This window comes from Lissotriton vulgaris, chromosome 3_1 (assembly GCF_964263255.1).
Source record: "Lissotriton vulgaris chromosome 3_1, aLisVul1.2, whole genome shotgun sequence".
Classification (NCBI taxonomy): Eukaryota; Metazoa; Chordata; class Amphibia; order Caudata; family Salamandridae; genus Lissotriton; species Lissotriton vulgaris.
Genome location: NC_141689.1, coordinates 1,240,998,741 through 1,241,018,927, shown reverse-complemented (window position 1 = coordinate 1,241,018,927; position 20,187 = coordinate 1,240,998,741).

The window sequence follows — 20,187 nt, the reverse complement described above, 5'->3', positions numbered from 1 at the left end:
GAAAGCGGATCCACCGAGAAATTTCAGATGGAGAAAGTGGAAGAATACAGCCATCGTGAATTAAAACAATTCTGCATCGAACTAGGTATCGCTACCACCGGTCTAAGTACCAAAGATGATTTCAAACAGGCCCTGGAATCCTGGGCAGAAACCGGGGCCGTCAGACCCCCTGACCAAAATATCACAGCAGTAGAAAAAGACACCGCGGCTCCCGAGAAGCGAAGAACGGGTCTCTCGCAAAACGAGATCCAGGAACGAGAAAAAACAAGACTACATGAACTAGAAATGGCCCGGCTCAAAATGGATGGTGAACTCAAGTTGGCCGAACAGAAACTGAACTTAGAACATCTGAGGCTCCGAGAAGAAAGAGAGGAAAAACAGAGACAAAGAGAGCTCGAGGAAAAAAGACTGGCATATGAACATGAGCGCAAATTAGCTGAGATAGACCTACGCAAGCAGAACAAGGAATCAGGGGCGACCGAGCAACCCCGCACCCCGGGAGCAACAGATAAGAAGGTACACATCCCCAAGGATGTCGTCCGAGAATACTTCCGAGAGGACGACATCCAACAATGGTTCAAGGCCTACGAAATAGCTATGACCTCCCACCGGATCGATCGAAGCGACTGGGGAGCCGGTCTATGGGGGAGATTCCTCAATGAGGGCCGCGATGCCCTGCTACAGCTCCCGGACCATCTGATGACCTCCTATGACCACATGAAAGCGGCCCTCCTCACCCGCTATGGGCTCACACCCGAGATGTACCGCCAGAGGTTCAGAGACTGCACCCGCATCCCGGGTACAACTTGGGTGGAGTACGTTAACTATTTCAGCAGAGCCTTCGAGGGTTGGATCAAAGGAAGCAATGTCACAACTTACGAACAACTCTTCAATCTAATGGTGTGGGAGCATCTGTCAAACAATTGCTTCATCGAGCTCCGGCAGCACCTCCTCGATAGCAAATTGACTGATCCACGGCAACTCGCAGCCGAAGCTGACCGGTGGGAAATCACCAGAGTGGGCCGAAATGGGTCCTATGAACAGAACCGAAACCACCACGGTCAGCACCGTCCCCGAGGAGGAGGAGGGGGGGGCCAAGGAAGAGGAAGAGACAGCACTCCGGCCGCCCCCGCTGCCAGCACCACTCCCCCGGCCAACCGGGGCAGCACCCCGGCACGACCGGGATATAGGGCCAATGTCACGTGTCACCGATGCCAGCGAGTCGGCCACTACGCAAACGACCCAAATTGCCCACAGAACCAGAGCCCGAGACCCCGCCAGGTGGCTGCCGCTGCCCTGGGGGAAGAACAGATCTCCGAGGAACAAGAAGAATATGAGCAAGAACATCAAGAATGGGAGCCAGCCGCCATGGCTCTAGCCTGCTTAGGGGGAAAAGACATGGTCCCGCGGGTCCCCCTACCCGCTAACACCCGGAAGTACAGCCAATGGGTGAGCATCAATGGACGCCGGGCCGAAGCCCTCCGTGACACCGGGGCCAGTGTAACAGCCGTCCGCTGTCACGTGGTGACCCCAGAACAGTTCCTACCAAATATTCTCTGCCCTGTCCGTTCAGCCGATAACTCGGAAAGTCTGTGTCGGATGGCCTGCGTCCCTTTCGAATGGGGAGGAGTCTCCGGCATGTTGAAGGTGACGGTCCGAGATGACGCCCCCGTAGACTGCCTCCTGGGGAATGACCTTGAAAGCTCCCCGTGGGCAGCCGTAGAACGAAGAGAACACCTGGGGATGTTAGGCGTCCCGGACTGGGCGTGCGTCACCACCCGGTCCATGGCCGCCCGTGCCAATCTCCGACCCGAGGAACCTGAATGGCCGGCACCTCCTCCCCCGGTCGCTCCAGTAGAAGACGCCGACCGTGCCGTCCCCCCAGAACCAGCTCAACCTCCGGACCTCTCTGGCCTCGACCAGTGGCATCAAGAGGGGGGGCCCACACAGGAGCAGTTTCGCCAAGAGCAGAAGACCTGTCCCTCCCTCGAGGGACTCCGCCAACAGGCCCTCGCCCAGAGCGCAGGGGATACCTCCGGAACACATTGGGTCTATTGGGACAATGAGCTGCTATACAGTGAACCAAGGATCGCGGAGTTGGGGGCCAGTCGAGTGCTAGTGGTGCCCCTCCGTTTTAGAGACTTCTTGCTAAATCTGGCCCACGATGTCCCCCTGGCTGGACACCTGGGCCAGGATAAAACTTACAGCCGCCTAGTGACCCACTTCTTCTGGCCTAAAATGAGGAATGATGTACTCCAGCATTGCCGATCTTGCCCCACGTGCCAAGCCAGTGGGAAGAGCGGCCGCAAACTAAAAGCCCCCCTGCAACCATTTCCAGTGGTTACCACCCCGTTCGAGAGGGTCGGGATAGACATTGTGGGGCCCCTGGACCCCCGTACAGCACAAGGACACCGGTTCATCCTGGTACTGGTGGACCACGCCACCCGCTACCCCGAGGCTGTTCCCCTGCGAACTGTGACAGCCCCGGTAGTCGGCCGGGCCCTGATGGGGATCTTCTCCCGTGTGGGCTTCCCCCGAGAAGTCATCAGTGACAGAGGCACGAACTTTATTTCAAAATATATGAAGTCCCTCTGGCAACAGTGTGGGGTCACCTACCGATTCACGACCCCCTATCACCCTCAAGGAAACGGACTCGTTGAGCGGTTCAACCGCACGCTCAAAGGGATGATTGGGGGGTTGGAAGAGCCCCTCCGTCGCCAGTGGGATGTGCTACTGCCGTGCCTCCTCTTCGCATATCGAGAGGTCCCCCAGAAGTCCCTCGGCTTCAGCCCGTTTGAACTGTTGTATGGACACCCCGTACGGGGACCGCTCAGCCTGGTCAAGGAAGGCTGGGAAATGCCCCCTCTAAAGAACCCTCCAGATGTCTTCAAATACCTCCTAACCCTCCGCAACCAGACCCGACGGTTCAGAGAGCTGGCAAAAGCAAACTTGGAGACCAGTCAAGAGGACATGAAAAAGTGGTATGACCAAAATGCCTCCTCCATCGAATTTGAACCCGGCCAACAAGTATGGGTGATGTCCCCCACCGAACCATGCGCCCTGCAAGACAAGTGGACGGGGCCCTTCAAAGTAGTCGAGCGCAAGGGCCCTGTCACCTATCTCATCGACCTGGAAACCGCACGGAACCCCCTCCGGGTCCTCCACGCTAATAGACTGAAACCCCATTTCGTGCGTTCAGAACTCAGCCTCCTAATGGCCACAGACAATGGAGCCGAGGAAGACTCCGAACCCCTCCCTGACCTCCTACGGACTCGGGAGAAAGACGGCTCCGTGGACGGGGTCCGACTCTCGGAGGCCCTCACCCTGGAACAACGCCAAGAATGCCGAGACCTTCTGTTGCAGTTCGCCAGCCTGTTCTCCCTCACCCCAGGTGTCACCTCCTGGTGTGTGCATGACGTGGACACGGGGGACAGCCCCCCTATCCGCCACCGGGCCTACCGCGTACCAGATTGGGTACGGGCCTGCATCCAGGAAGAAGTAACCAAGATGCTCACGCTCGGGGTCATTGAGCCCTGGCAGCCCCCCATCACCCAGACCGAGGTACGCGCCTTTCTGGGACTCACGGGCTATTACCGACGGTTCGTGAAGGACTATGGTAGCATAGTGGGGACCTCACAGAACTCACGTCCAAAAATCAACCAAAGAAGGTCAACTGGACCCCAGATTGTCAAACAGCCTTCGAACAACTGAAGGCCGCCATGTGCTCCGCCCCTGTGCTTCAGGCCCCCGACTACAGCCGGGAATTCGTCGTCCAGACGGATGCCTCTGACCACGGCATTGGGGCGGTCCTGTCTCAATTGAACCCCGAAGGCCTTGATCAGCCAGTGGCCTTCATCAGCAGGCGACTCCTGCCTCGAGAACAACGCTGGAGCACCATCGAGAGGGAGGCCTTCGCCGTGGTATGGGTCCTCAAAAAGCTCCGGCCCTATCTCTTTGGCACACACTTTCGGGTCCAGACCGATCATCGACCCCTGCAGTGGCTGATGCAGATGCGGGGGGAGAACCCAAAGCTACTACGTTGGTCCATCTCCCTACAGGGGATGGACTTCACTGTGGAACATCGACCTGGGCAAGACCACGCCAACGCGGATGGCCTGTCACGCTTTTTCCGCCTCGACGAGGAGAGTCCCCAAGAGGATGGGTGACTCTCCCCGCCTTCAGCTGGGGGGGACGCATGTTGGACAGGCCACATGAAGGACCCGCTCCCCCTCTGCCCGACCAGGCCCGAGCCCGGTCCCTCAAGTGTTACACCCCACCACTTCACGTTTTCCGTCCCCTCCGGGACCCCTGCCTCTGAACATCTCGCCCCCTTGGGCCCGATCCACTACTGGGCCGCGCGCCCGACCTGGGCGCCATCTTGGACACTGCACCACGAGGCCGCGTGGCCTCCGACCGACCCTAACCCTGGGCCTGGCCAGGCCTCAGACATCCCGGCACCAACATCCACCCAGGAGGTGAGTGGACTACTTGGCAGGTCAATGGGAGAAAGAGGTGTCGATGGCTCTCCCCCGCCAGGTACCGCTCGCCCCCAGCCTCCCCGGGCGCCGGCTCCACCCCCCTGCTGGGTGTCTGGGCTCCCTCATCCTGGACCCACCGGCCTCCAAGTGCGAGGGTCCGGACATCAAAGGGCAACAGCCCTATAACTGAGGCAGCTCCAGAGCAGGAAGGCAGTTGTATCTTGGAGTCGAGAGACGCAGAGAAGAACTCATCCTTGACGGACTACTGGCGCTGCCGTAGCCCTGCCTTGTGAACTATCGTCCTGCCTGCTGGCGCTGCCGCAACCTTCTGTAACCTTCATCGTCGTCGGGACCTGCTGGCGTGGCCGCGGACCGTTTGTACCTCCATCTTCATCGGGACCTGCTGGCTCCGCCGCGGACCGTCGCCACCTTCAACCATCTCGGGACCTGCTGGCTCCGCCGCGGCCCGGTCATCTAGAACGCCGAGCTCGAGGATTGAGAGCTATCCATCCACCCATTTGGTAACAAGACTGTCCCGCTACCCCTTTTTCCCCACCAGAGACCCGAACCGAGGGGACCCCTGAGTCCAGACCTCCTTGTACCATTTGACCGTACTCAAAGAATTGCTGATAAAGTATTGTTTAACCTTATCCTTGTGTGGTGTCCGTCTGTGGGGGGGAAGTTACTTGTCTGTACGATCGCTGGAGACGGCTCTCCCTGGAGACCTCTCCCCGTGTACTTGGCCGACCCTCCCGGTCCGTCTAACAGAGAGGTACTAAGAATTCGAAAAGCATATATAAACAAAAGTCAGTTCATCGTGCATAATTGAAAAATAACCACAGTTAACTTGACATGAGGTGCTACATGCAAAAATTACGTGTGTTTGGTGTTTGTGTGCACCGTTAACCGAAAAAACGCGGGGTGCTATCCAAACAGTCAAAAAACATAACTCACATGAGTCTCCTTTATGTGATAGCATGGTCAACCTGCAAAAACCAAGGGAAAAAACAAGTACAGTGGGTTAAAATCCCCACCTACTTATACATTTTAAACGTAAAACCATGTACGTCCTGTCAAATAAAAAACTAACCTTGAAACGTAATCGCTTTTCCACAATTCTGCTGGACCTGCTTCCACAGTCTTCAGAAACTCTGGGCGCTCTTACGCGCTTCCGTGTTTTAAAATGAAAAACTGTTCCGATTGGACCACCGTGCGGTCACGTGACTAGAAACTACCCATATTGCGAGTCCCAGGATGCTTGTTTCTGGTCCAGGGAAGACATGGCTTGGCAGTTCGGGCTGGACTGTTCCCATGAGGCACAGGGTCAGACTGATTTGCATATGGCCATGGAGACGCCTAATCTGTAACTGCTGTCCAGGGAGCTCACCGTGTAATCCCTGCAACGTACTGCTGCTGAATTGGCATTTTCCATCGCTGCACCTCGCGGTACCCGCTGCGCGGGTCCCGCATCGCCCGTCCTGCTGGGTGCTCAACCGAGGAGAAGGATCCTTGCTGGCGACTTGGGCGGATTCAAAGGGCGCGAAAAGAACACTCTTCCAGGGCTGCGAGCGCCAGGTGAGGGACAGGGACTCCATTTCCCAGGAGTCCCTGTGTTGCCATCACCTGCACCTGGACGCTCTCCCTGCTTGCCCCGCCCCCTACCACCGAGCTAAAGGCGCTGCATCCTTAGGAACTTTGGGAGACGCCTAATCTGTAACTGCTGTCCAGGGAGCTCACCGTGTAATACCTGCAACGTACTGCTGCTGAATTTGCATTTTCCATCGCTGCACCTCGCGGTACCCGCTGCGCGGGTCCCGCATCGCCCGTCCTGCTGGGTGCTCAACCGAGGAGAAGGATCCTTGCTGGCGACTTGGGCGGATTCAAAGGGCGCGAAAAGAACACTCTTCCAGGGCTGCGAGCGCCAGGTGAGGGACAGGGACTCCATTTCCCAGGAGTCCCTGTGTTGCCATCACCTGCACCTGGACGCTCTCCCTGCTTGCCCCGCCCCCAACCACCTCTTCACCTTAATATAAGCAACTGACCCCCGCTAAGCGGGACGAGTGCGGGACGCCCGGGGCTAAGCCCGGGCAAAGGGCGGGCCCTCTAAGGCCCTCGTAGGCCAGAGGAGGCCGGGCTGGGCCTATCCCTTAACATCTGTAGTTCAGTGGCCCGTGTCCTGCCACACGTTGGTTATGTCGACAGAGGAGGAAACCCCTGGGAAAAAAGGAAGATTACGCAATGGGTCTTTGGAGAACTACTTTCCCAAGAAGAGTGAGGGTGAAAAGGATTCTATCCTAGCAGAGCGTAGGGCAGAGCGGCGTCGCTCAGTTGAGAGCATGAAACATAGACCCCTCACTGATAGTTCCCTGCTTGTTTTGACCCGGGAGGGAGGTTCAGTTGACTTGAGTGAGGATAACGCTAGTCAAGAAGGCGTTACCCTATTGTTCCGTGATTTTGTATCCACACCCTGTTTGCCCTTGGATAACACTATAATTGATTCTCCGACCCCTAGTCCAAGTCGCACCATTGTCACATCCAAGTCTAGGAAACAGAAACCAAAGCTTTCACTTGCTGCCCAGATCCACCGCCCACCACCTAGTAAAAAAAGGAGGAAACAAAGGGTGGCACCAGGTAAAGCTAAAACCCCGCATATTGATTTTGGTAAAGGGGCAAAAACCCACATTTCAACCGTGATTACCCCTGCAGAGGAACAGGATCTTACACCAGTAGTAGTACCACCATTGGTTCATAGTTCATCTAAAACAGCTATACAGGCTGTGGTTCCTGACAGCAATGCTGGAGCTACAGCAGCTGTTACTTCATTTCCCCCCACATTGATAGGGAACTTGGAGTTTTTGTTGAGATCTCTCCTTTTACCTATTAATGAGTCCATTAAAAAGGTGGAAATTAGACTGACCATACTGGAAGCTGCCATAACTAGCATGGTCACTCTGACTAAACCCCAGGGGAATGGGGTAGCGTATTCTACACCTTTGGTAAGGCTCCCTTCTACCACTGTTCCAAAAAACCCATCTGCCCCAGCTCAGCCGGCCAAGCAAACTTCACAGCCCCAGGGTAGAGTTGACCTTCCCTCCCAAAACCCACCGCTTCCAAAACAATTAAAGACACCAGTAATTGAATTAGGTGATGCCCCAAATAAACCAATCACAAAGGCCCCGTCAAGTAACAACCAGAACGGCCAAGGGGAAGGTGGATATAATAGAATACCACATAAAAAGGTGCCACAAGTGGAGATTCCCCCAGAAGCAGTGCCCTTTGTGGTGGTCTTGACTGGGGTCCCCCAGTTAGCAGAAAATAAGAAGGAGGGATACATTGACCTCAAAAATAAAATTATTCATTGGCTGAGGACGTATAGGCCGATAGCGCCGAATATAGATGGGGATATAGTGCATGTTAGACGGATCAACTGGCTGGGGAGTAGAACTAAAGATATAGAGGGGGATCTAGTGGTGGTCAACTTTAGAGATCCCCGGGCTGTTGACTATATCCTAAATTGGCCACCTGGAAATGGGGAAACTCGCATCATCCCTCGGGCCCTAACATACTTCTATCCCAGGTCAGAGGCTATTCCCTTTAAATATCCAAATAAGTTTCAATCCTATAGGCCACCCCTTACCTTGCCCTATAACAACAATCATCCTCAGTATGGGCAACACTTTGCCTTGGCGTCTGACCAGTACTCTGCCTGGTCTACGGTCCCTTATAGACATACGATGAACCATGGCACCAGGATGAATCATCTAAGACCTTTTACCCCGTTGGACACTTTCAATCGGTTTTCGCAGCTTTCCGGGCTGGAGGATTGCGATTGAAGTTCAGTGCCCGGGGGGGAGATATGTGAAAATGCTGGGGAGGAGGCCCCACGACGACTTTGTAGCAGTATAAACGCAGGGGAAGTTAGTCCTTTTCCAGCTCAAATTGTCATTACCAATAACATTACTGAGGCCTCCATGCCAGCCGGGCCTATGGCTAGCATGGTTGGTTGTCTTGCAAACCCTATTCCTTTGACTCAGGATGGGGGGAGCTGTATGACCATGGCGGATAATGAGGGAGTGATTAAGGGGGGACACGCTATAGTGCCCAAAGGAAGGCGGGTAATAAACCTACTTTCTTGGAACATTGCGGGGTTAAAAAGGAAGTTAGAAATTCCAGAGTGGCACACGTTCATTGAGAGGTTTGATGTTTGCCTGTTTCAGGAAACCTGGAGCCTACTACCCTTACACAAATCGGGGTATACCACCCACTTTTTGCCAGCAGTAAGCAAGGGAAAGGGCAGACCAGCGGGTGGCCTCGTGGTCTGGATTAAAATAGAGCTGGATTGGGTGGTCACATGCCACAACTTGAAGTGTAATGAAATACTCCATCTCTCCTCTACAGGAAATGTGGAGGGTAGTAGGCTGGACCTTTTCAATGTTTACGCTAGAGGGGCACCCGGGGACTCTGCCTCTTCAATTTTAACAGCTCTGGACTCCGCCTTAGCTAATTGCCCTTCATCAGCAAAAATCATTGTGGGGGGTGATTTTAACTGCACGTTTGAACCCCTCCTCGGAGATGACCCCTTGGGTATTGAAGAGGAAGACTCAAAATGGTCCATCCCAACCTTATCCCTGCCCCCCATTAGGAAATGGTCAGCTAGGGCAATTCAAATCAATGCACTGACTAGGGACCATAAGTTAAGAGCCCTCAATGGCAGGACTATATCCGATCAGGCAGGGGCACTGACCTTCAACAGATTTACTGGGCCGTCCCGAATTGACTACATCCTAATGGATGTTAGTTTCTGGGCAGACCTTATTGACATGGAGGTCCTCCCAAGTCAGGATAGCGACCACAGCCCCCTGTGTTGTAAGTTTAATTGGGGTACCCTTAAAGATAGGAGAGCGAATGTCACCTTAAAAACATCTAAAGAGATTATCCCATATAACAACAATCGCAGACTAAAATGGGATAGGGCTAACCTTAAGGAGGATGACCTAGGGGCCATTAAATCTCTGGTAGAGGGCTTGTCCTCTGATTTGGAAGTCTGGGTCGGTGAAAATCAGTTCAGCTGGTTTCCGCACTTCTCCCTTGACTCAGCTTATAAAACTACAATAGATCATGTTGGGCAATTTTTTACCTCGAAAGGGAAAAGCAATAGGGATACTATTACACCTCCCATTTCTAATAAACCTTGGTATACAGATGAGTGTAAGGGCAAAAGGAAAAACTTGACAAAAGCCCTGCTTCTTGGGGATCCTTTGCTGGATAGAGCGGCCAGGAAGGACTACCTAAAAGCATTATCACTGGCCAAACGTGAGTGGGAGGAACAGCATTGGCAGGATCTATCTAATGCTGTGAGTAGAAGGAACCCGAACCTTTTTTGGGATCTGATTAATAGAACCAGGCAGAGGAAATCGCAACCATTGGCTGTACACATAACCAGTCAGCAATGGTTTGATCATTTCTCATCCCTATATGGAGGCATTGATGAAACAGCTAGCCCCGGGGCAGATAGTTTGTGTGTAGGGGATCCCCTAGGGGTGGACGACCTTCCATTCACGACCACAGAAGTAGTGATGACGATTAGACATTTAAACCCAAAGAAAGCAGCCGGGCAGGATGGGATCCCTGGGGACCTGCTGATCGCGGAGCCGCAGGCTTGGGCCAAATTAATCGCCACAATAATGAATTTGATTACCAGGGGTCACCAGGTGCCAGATTCTTGGAAGGGGCAGAGGTAGTAACTGTGTTCAAGAAGGGGGCAAGAGATGACCCTGCGAACTACAGACCTATCAGTTTGATAGATATAATTCAGAAAGTGGTCGGCAGGGTCATCATTTCAAGAGTAGGAGATTGGATGGAGGAGGCCAGTATTCTTTCCCACCTCCAAGCGGGTTTCAGAAGAAAGGTAGGCACGATGGACCAGGTCTTTCGTTTTTTTGTTATCTATTGGAAGGCAGTTACCATCAAGAAAGGCAGTTTATACATGGCCTTCATAGATCTCAAAACGGCTTTCGACCTGGTCCCCCGGGCAAAATTGGGAGATCCTAGGAGAGATGGGATTTCCCAGTGGTCTCCTGAATCTAATCGTAAAGCTCCACGAGGGGAATTACGCGAGGGTCAGATGGGGATCCCAGGGACAGTTAACAGATAGGGTCCCTGTGAGGAGCAGAGTACGCCAGGGCTGTGTCATGGCTCCGACCCTTTTCTCCCTATTCGTGAATGGAGTGGTGGACCATTTGAAGGGGGAAGAGACGGACGCCCCATCCCTGGCGGGGGAAAAAATCCCCACCTTACTCTTCGCTGACGACACCTTATTAATCTCCAAATCCCCAGTGGGTCTGCAAAAACTCTTGAACCGGTTTAGCTCCTTTTGTACCATCCGAGGCTTAACCATCAATACCTCAAAAACCAAACTGATGGCACTCTCCCCCTCTAAAAGATTTGAAAATAATTTCCTGCTCAATGGTGTCCCTCTGGAGTTGGTCGATTCATTTGACTATCTCGGTGTCCGGATAAATAGTCGAATGACTTGGAAGGACCACTTGGCCAAAATGTTACTCAGCCACCAAAGGGTATCCGGGGTGACTTTGAGGGAGCTCCGTGAGTCAAGTAGCAACCCTGTCTCCCCGGCCATGGCGATCTATGAGGGTCAGATCCTTCCGGCGGCACTATATGGCTCCGAACTCTGGGGGTTCGAAAATGTTTCAGAACTATCGACAGCGGAAAACAATTTTCTAAGGAAGGTGGTGGCTCTTCCTGCTTCCACCCCACTGATCCCCCTGAGACTAGATCTGGGCAGAAGAGCACTAAAGGACTTGGTAAGGCTACGCCCGTTGCTCTTCTGGACTCGCTTAAGAAGAACTGAGGAGCTTGCAAAATATGCTGATGGGTTGGACGATCTTCTTCAACTGGACACGGGTAAAAAAATAGGATGGCTGAATAAATTGAGAGACCTGGTTCTTAACTTGGGGCTAAGGGATGCTTGGGAGTCACAATCGCCGCCACCCAAGGAAGTGATTAAAAAGCTATACTGGGACTGGGTGCAGAGTAATGCACTGAGGGTTACGGATGGGGGCCCTCTCACGGATCAATTTTTGTTATTTAAATATGTGAGAAAATTGGAACCCTTCCTTGATCTGATAACCAAACCTCTTGATCGAGCGCTATATCTAAAACTGCGATATGGGACGCTTCCGGTGCATGACTTCATGGCGAGGTGGTCGAACTCTGGTGCCCCCCTGCGTTCATGCCCTGGCTGTGTAGCACCAAAGGAGTCTGTGGCCCATCTATTTTTTGCCTGCCCAGCTTATAAAGGGGCGCGGAAATTTTGGCTGAAACCTGTTTGCAGGGAACTGGGGTTGAGGTGCCATACCCAGGCACTACGTGTACTTTCTACGGACTCTTCATCTTCCATCATGATATGCGGGGTGGCAAAATTCCTGGGCAGTGCGTGGATGACACGCTCCCGTTTACTGAAATTGCATTCGGGGGGACCTACGGTCTGATGTTGTAGCTGCTGGTAGCAAATCAGTGACTGTGGTGTACCTCTTTTTCTTTTATTCACATTTTTAATAATTTTAACCGGAGAATTGGAAATGTATATTGTATATGCATTCTTTTATGGTGATCAATTTGCCGAATAAAGATATATTAACTAACTTTTGCATATGGCCATGTCTGAAGAACTGGGAGGCGGAGTAAGCTAAAGAATGATGATGGATTAAACCCAGATCAGTTGACTGGGGGTGAGTGCTTGCAATGTTCAACACTCCGTCCATCATCCCCCTTAGTTTTGCTTTGGGGATACATCAGTAAAGCCTGAGACTGAGGGTTTTACTGGTGGGAGGTGCAGGGGCTAAGGGATGTATACCCCATGTAGTGTAGGCATATGTGTTGCAGCCAGTGTAAGATGTGTTGAAGGGTGATTGTGTGCAGCGTGTGCACTTGTCGCATGAGCTGGTAATATTGTAGGGATTGCTCATTGAAAAGTGGAATGACAGGCAGCCAACAAAAATATGTAATGTCCTGTGGTCAGACATAGTTGACTGCTATGAGGGTATAACGTGCTGGTAGGGTTAGGTCAAATAATGCCATCAGCTGTCTGTGGAGTGTCTTCTGATGTTGCCAAGGCATCATAATCTGCAAGCCAAACAGTGGAGTAACCATCCTCGCTCGAAGACCTCACGGATCTTTCATTGGGGCTGGTGTCAGGTCGGACATCGCTGGTTGCTACTTCAGAATGGAGGGCATGTCTTCTTCACTGTAAAATCTGTTCCAGGTCCAGGACTGCCACATTCCTAGGAGGCTGTCTCATCGCTTGCTGTCCCTCATTTGCTGGTTCCGCTCTGGCAGCATGGCTGGGCGACATGAGTCCAGAGGCCTCCAGCCATTCCCAAGCATCTTCTAGTGAGTTAAGAAAGCTTGCTTTGCTACCCATTACAACACATATTCTAGCCGGGAAAAGCAGCAAATATCTTAGGTTTAGTTCACGTAGATGGCATTTGACAGCTAGGAAGGAGTCACTGTGGCGTTGCACTGTTATTGTGTACTTCAGGAAATGCATGATGCGGGAGTTATCAACCACAGTTATGTCAAGTTTACTGGTTTCATGTCGGATGATGTCCCTGTCACAGCAATGGAGTTGGCGAATTAGCATCAGACTGGGGCTGAAGGCAGGTGAAGGCTTCCTTGTCGGGATACAATGCACACATTCTACTGAGAAGAACTGCATGAGGGAATCAGGCAGAAGCAGGTTACGCAGACAGTTGCCCAAATAATTGACAGGGTTACATCCTTTGATACTTTCCAGGAGACTCACCATGCACACGTTGTTTCTGTGTGAGCGGCTCTACGCATTTTAAGCCCTGGCCTCAAGGGTGTTGACAAAATCCGTCAGCAGCTGGACTTAGAATACCAGTTCTTTGAATGCCAACTGGAGTTCAGCAATGGTTCACTCTGCCGTGCGCACTTTGTCTTCTGGTTTACGATGATCAGCGTGCAGCAGATTAAGGTCCATTGCTATGCTGTTGATCTTGCTCTCTAAGGTGACGCAAATGTTCATAATGTTGTGCAGGTCTTCTCTACTGCATGCAGTACCACATCCAACTTCTCTTGTAGTGACGAGGGGTGATCACAGGCACCTACAGTCTTGGTCTGTCCGACCATGGTAACACCCTGCCAGACATCTTCGCGTGTGGGTAATGGCGCTCGATCGGAGGTGGCTTATCATGATGGGATGTCCTCCATGATCCAGTGCACACTCAAGGGATAGAAAGCACATGGGATGGGTCTGTTTAGTCGTGTTTTGGAAGTCTGCCAAAGTCCTGCAGCACGTGCAGCCAAGGCATCCTCTCCAGGCGGAGGTGGCCCCAACTCACTGAGAGCCTCCTTGGAGCGTGCCACAGTCACCGGCACAGATCGGGCACTTGTGCCACTGCATTTTGGCTTTGAGCACAGTGAGTTGATTGGCAAGTCAGGTTAGCCACTTCAGTCTAGCGAGCTTTGTAAAATGTCCTCACTCTGCAGCGAAGTGCGCACTTGCAGCTATTAACCTTTGGCTTGGGCAAGCAGGCAGAGTACCTTGTTAGGGTAAGAGTGTCAGTGAGGTCGTTGTATCAGTGTTCCCCCCAACATTCAGGGCCCAGTTTGGCACATGGGCCAGTTGCATGAGCCTAAAGGGTGCAGCGCCAAAACCCTCGGTATCTACCACAAGAGGATGATGCAGCTGCAGCTTCCCATGCTATGTGGGGAAGGCAACAGCAGTAGGTTCCTGTCTGCTCCACCTGTCTGGGTACTCAGTGGGGTATGGAGGCTGCACTAGGGGGGCTGTACACCATCAGCACTCTTGGATGCTTCAGTTCAGGGCCGCTGACCGTTCTGTAGCAGCAGGTTCCATGCAACTGCAATGGTTGTTGATGCGATGGCCAAAGGGGGGAGGGGCATCATACATGCCACGGAGGGGAGCTAGCCCCAGCTCCAACCGCCAGGCCAGATGTGTTGTCCTCCACTCCTCCGGCTCCCAGGGAAGCAGCATCTGGGCACCAGCACCGACAGAGCAGAGGTTTTTACTCAATTCCAGAGAGGAAGGCCCAGGTCAGTGCAGCCCATCAGACAGTGGCAGCAACACAGTCACAACTAAGCCAGCGGCACGCCAGCAGGGACCGGGATCGGGACCCAACTCGATTCCTCATGCCCCTCAATGCTCACACCGGATGACCATGTGCTCCATCTTCAGTCGCCTGATCTCAGCAGTGGTGCCCCATTCCACATGCAGTTACCTCAGAGATGCCAGCGAAGCAGCTGCTGGATTGCGGTACACCAGCAGGCCAGTACCGCCAGCTGCAAGCCGGCTTTGTGCAGGAACAGTCACTAGAGGGGTTCAGAGGTGGCCTCCCTGCAGGATATGGATGGAAGCAGGAATACTCTGTATACCCCAGATTTACCCAGCATTGCTACCTTTACAATGAAAGAAGGAAGTTCGCATTTTAAAGTGAAACAGATATCTTGACTGCTGGTATTTTGTATTTGCTGTTTGATTTGGTTTGACCTCTCTTTTGAATTTGTTTGTTACAGTATGTGTGAACCAGAAGCAAGGTCTCCAAGATGGTTGTGACTTTTTGTCTCCAAACTTATTCTGATATTAGTGATCAGAAAGGAAAATGTCTGAAGCCAGATTCCCAGTAATTGGTGGCTTTTGCTTTTTTATACTTAACAATCAAGGGTCAGAAGTCAGTGCACAGAAATTTCACAAAAGCATTGTAGGTGAAGGGCTCGGCTTTAAAACCTTCATGCTGTGTCCTTTGGTAAGGGTGGAGGTAGAAATGTGCTGAGTGATTTTTGGAGATTGCATTGGAGATCAATGGACAGTCAAGTCAAGTCTTCCAATGGATCATCCTGGTTGGGATGTATGCTTCGTCCAAGTTAAATAGAGGAAAACTTTGCCTCTTTTTGAAGGACCGATCAGATAGCTCAAAGATGTAATGTGTCTGCTACAGAATATTATGGTAACCTAAAAAACATAAACTAAAATCTTGCCATGAAGGTCTAAGCACTCTTTCAAATGTTCGCATACAGGAAAAGGATTTTAACGCTCTGCACAACTGCTTGTAATATTAAAAGTAGATGGCCCTTCAAGAGGAAAACAGAGGTCTAGCTTTACTGGTCAAATCCTTTGAAGGATTACGATATGAAAATGTAAACCTTGTGCAATCTTATTAAATTGATGTTCTTGTTCCTTTTCATCTCTCTGTAGAGTCCGGGATTGGAGAAGTCGCTGTGCCCAATGGATCAGGTATAGTCCCCTGTGTGAGAAGAGCACCTTGTAAATCTGTGGATGCCTGCTGTGTGTAACAGTGTGAAATCCTTGCTGCACTGTGCTATGTATGGTTGTGATACTGGCTGATAAGAACAGAGACAGACCCTTGTTGTAGTGTGCTGCGTGTCATGTTGGCTTAGAGGAAGAGTGGCAGCTGTTCACTACAATTTGTTTTGTATGATACTGGCTCAGAAGAACAGTTTCAAATCCTAGTATGTAGCATAGTGAGTGGATCTATGTTTGGCACATAGGAACATTTCCAAATCCTTGCAACAGTGCTGTAAGATGCCAAAAACCTGGGCCAGTATAAGAAATTTCATCAGGGGCATGAGTTGCACGATTGCAGCTCTGAAAGGCATATTCGGGACACAATCAAGATCGATTGGTGCCAAGGACACTGTCTGTGGTAATCTGTTCCTGAATTCCAGTGGATACTGCCCTTTTAATAGATTTTGCCATTGAAAGATATATTTGCAATGGTGAATTTCCATTATTTTAACGAACAGGGTTACTTTCCTTTAATTAAATGTGGTGGGGTAAATGCTGGTTGATTAGAAGATGTTTATGAAACCGAAGTACAGTAGGTCATGATTTGGAAGCAGTCTATCGTAACCTGGGTTCAGTAGGAGTCTGAATATGGTTAAACTGATGTGATTGAAATCTCAGTTTCTTAATGTTTGGACAAAGTTGGTTCCAGACACAATAGCTGGTTGCTAAATTAGTTGATGGGTTGAGAAGTAAATGCCTCAGATAAATGTCTTCAGGAATAAAACTTTGAATCTCTTTGGCCATTTTACAATAAGAGAATCCAGAATGAATAAGAGGAAGTTGCTCACACCTTAAAGTGTAACACGTTTCTTGACTGTTGGTACTTTGCAGTTGCTGTGCAATGTAATTTGGCCTGGCTTTTAAATTTGTTTGTTACAGTGTGTGAAGTACATGCAAGGTCTTCAAGATGGTTTGGAGTTTTTGTCTCCAAACTTATTCTGATTTAGATGATCGGGAAGGGAAATGTCTGTAGCCGGGTTCCCAGTAATTGGAGGCTTTCGTTTTTTTATCCTAAACAGCAAGGGTCAGAAGTTAGTGCACAGGAGTTTCTTGCAGGTGAAGGGCCCTGCTTTGAGAGATTCATGTCCATGCTGTGTTCTTTGGTTTGGGTGGAGGTATAAATGTTTTGAGTGGTGTTCAGAGAGTGCATTGGAGGTCAGTGGGCAGACAATTGCAGTCTTCCATTGGTCATCCTGGCTTGGATGCATATTTTGTCCAAGTTACCTAGAGGAAAACATTGCCTCCTTTTGCAAGGCCAATCAGATAGCACAAATATGTAATGCATCTGCTATAGAATAATAAGTTAACCTTAAAAACACAAACTAGAATCTTGCCATGTAGAACTGAGTGTTCTTTCAGTTTTTACGTAACAGAATTGGGTTCTTACGTTCTGCCAAACTGCTAAACAGTGATGGCCCTTTATGAGGAAAACTGAGGTCTAGCTTTACTGGCCAAGTCTTTTGAAAGATTACAGTAATAACATTTAAACCATATGCAATCTTTCTAAATTGGTGTCCCTGTTACTTTTCATCTCTCTGTAGAGACCAGAATCTGAGGAGCCGCATTTCCCGAGGAGTCAGGTATTGTCCCATGTGTGAGAAGCTATCTCCGAGGAGCAATTTGAAATCCTTGTTTCACCGTGTCATTTTGGTTGTGATACTGGCTGATAAGAAAAGAGGCAGCTCTTTGCTGCACTGTGTTGTGTGTTGTACTGGCTTAGAGGAACAGAGAGAACCCCTTGCTGCGTATTGCTACATGTCATAGTGGCTCGGGGGAACAGAGACAGCTGCTCGCTACAATTTGTTTTGTGTGATATCAGCTTAGGTGAACATAGACAAATCCTAGCATGTAGCATAGTTAGTGGGTCTATGCCTGCAGCAATGGGTTCTTTGTGATACTAGCTAAAAAGACCAGCGACAGCTACTTGCTGCCCATTGTTGTGAGTGATGCTGGCTCAGGGCAGCAAAAACAATTCCTTTGACACACAGAGTTGTGTGTGATAGTGACCAGCGGTGGCTGCTGCCAATCTGAGGTGGGGGGGAGAAAAAGAAAAGTATTATTAAAAATATAAAGTTACCTTTCCTGCCAGCCTCCATGATCTTCTGCTCCTGCTCCATGCCTCGCTGCTCCTCTGCTTCAGTCCCAGCGCTGCAATCCCCCGAAGCACAGGTTACCTGACCGTACACAATGCCTGTGCTTCTCTCATGCTATTATTCCCAGCATGAGAGCAGTGCTTGGATTGGGCAGAGCGGTGTGGGCCGGTTATACACTCCAGCAGGGACTGGGAGCCTGTGCCCCTGGGCACTAGGATATCTCCAGGGAACAGCCTGGAGATATCAAAGTGTGCATGTTGATTTGGCGAGCCATGGACAGCCGGACAAACCGACATGCGCACTTTCAGTGGCTACCACTCCTCCTTCCCCTGCTGTGTGATGCTGCAATATTGCCCCACCATGCCCTAGACATGTCAGACTGGAATTAAAAATAAAATGACAATAAATTAGCTCTATTGTCATTTTCTTTTTCTTATGTCTGCTGCATTTCAGCAGTGGGGCGACGCTCCTCCGCCATAGCCGAGGAGCCACCCCTGATAGTGTCCCAGATTAACTGTGCTAGCTCCTTGCAGCACTGTGCTTTTTGTGATGCCATCTTCGGTGAACAGAAACAGCTCAGATAAACAGTAGTAGCTGCTTGCTGCACTGTGTTGTTTGTGATGCAGGCTCAGATTTACAGTGACGGCTCAGTGTCTTGTTCGATACTGGCTCAGATGAACATCGACAGCTCAGTTATCCACTTTTCTGTGTCTTAATTGGATGAGAGCAGCCGTGACAGCTCCCTACCACAGTGTGTTGTGTATGATAAAAATTCACAAAAAATGATAACATCATCTCACTGGACTGTATACTGTGTTCGTCTGATACAGTGCCTACTTTGTTGTATAATAAGTGCCAGTGAGCAAGCACTTCTCAGATGCCCATGGCCAGCGTTAATAAATATCAGCATGCGAGGCTGTGAAGTCCTGAATACACCCCAGGTCTCATAAATCCAATGCCATGCACTCCCTGCCTCTTTATCTCACTCTTGTAGGATCCTGCTTTCTCCCTTGGTGACTGTTTTCAGTCTTTCTTTCTATGATACTTTGTGTGTTTTTCCCTTTCCTACTCTCTGGAAATATTTGATGAGGAAAAATAGGTGGTGGTCTCAAAAAATGAGTGGCAATGAGACTCCACCAGCAACCACCAGCTCATATTAAGCGTTGGTCTGATACGGGTGTAAAGGAACAGTATCAGTTCATGCTGCTCTATTCTGGGCGTGGGGGTAACTCCGGCTCAGAGCAATATTGATAGATAATGGCTGTGCTGTGTTGTGTATCAAAGGAACTTGTTTCACTATGGTGTGTATGGGTTTTTGAGGCTCTGTAGAACTGTGGCAGCTCCTTTCTGCATTAAGCTCTTTTGCTGGTATGATCCTAGCATAGACAGCTACACACACGTCCTATTGTACTGTGCTGTTTGTGGATGTGATATGGACACAGAGTAATAGTGGCAATTCTTTGCTGCACTGTACTATTTGATAGCATGTCTCATGGCATGAAGAGCAGTGCAATATTCTGCATTTGGGTAAGATGCTAGCTCAGAGAGACATAGTCAGCTTCTGTGTTAAGTATGGGAGCAATATCCACTCAGAGGAGTGGCGACTGCTTATCTATGCACTGCTATAATAATGATTCAGAAAAAGACACCTGCTCCATGCTGCACTGTCATGTGTGTGGGTGGTATGCTGGCACAGACGACCAATAAAGCAACAAACACCACTGTACTGCATGTTGGTATGATACAAGCTCAGATATACATCCTCAGTGGTATCAGGCGTGGCCCGTGCATGAAGGAGCGGTTTGGTGGTAGGGCGGAGTACGGGGGAGACGACCGACGACCCACTTCCTTACCTTGCACTCGCCACATCACAGAGTCAGCAATCTAGCGAGAATAAGGTAAGTGGTTTTCTTTTTTTAATTGTATTTTTCCACGTCGTCGTCTGTCAACTCACCCCGACCCAACCCCACCGCTCTTACCTGCATTGTATATCATAGTATATCGCTAGAATATCAAGTTTAAATATCATTCTACAAAAATATAATACCAGAATCTTGGCTACGAAAATATTGTGAAGGCAGACAAATGTAGATAAATGTACATTTCTTAAATCAGTACTTATATATATGCCTGCGTTCACAATATTTTGGTAGTCAATACTTATGATGTTTTTGTAGAAGGATGTTTCTGTACTGTACAGTACTTGTTCCAATGGCTATCATAGTGAAAACAGTCAGTACTAATGTATCTG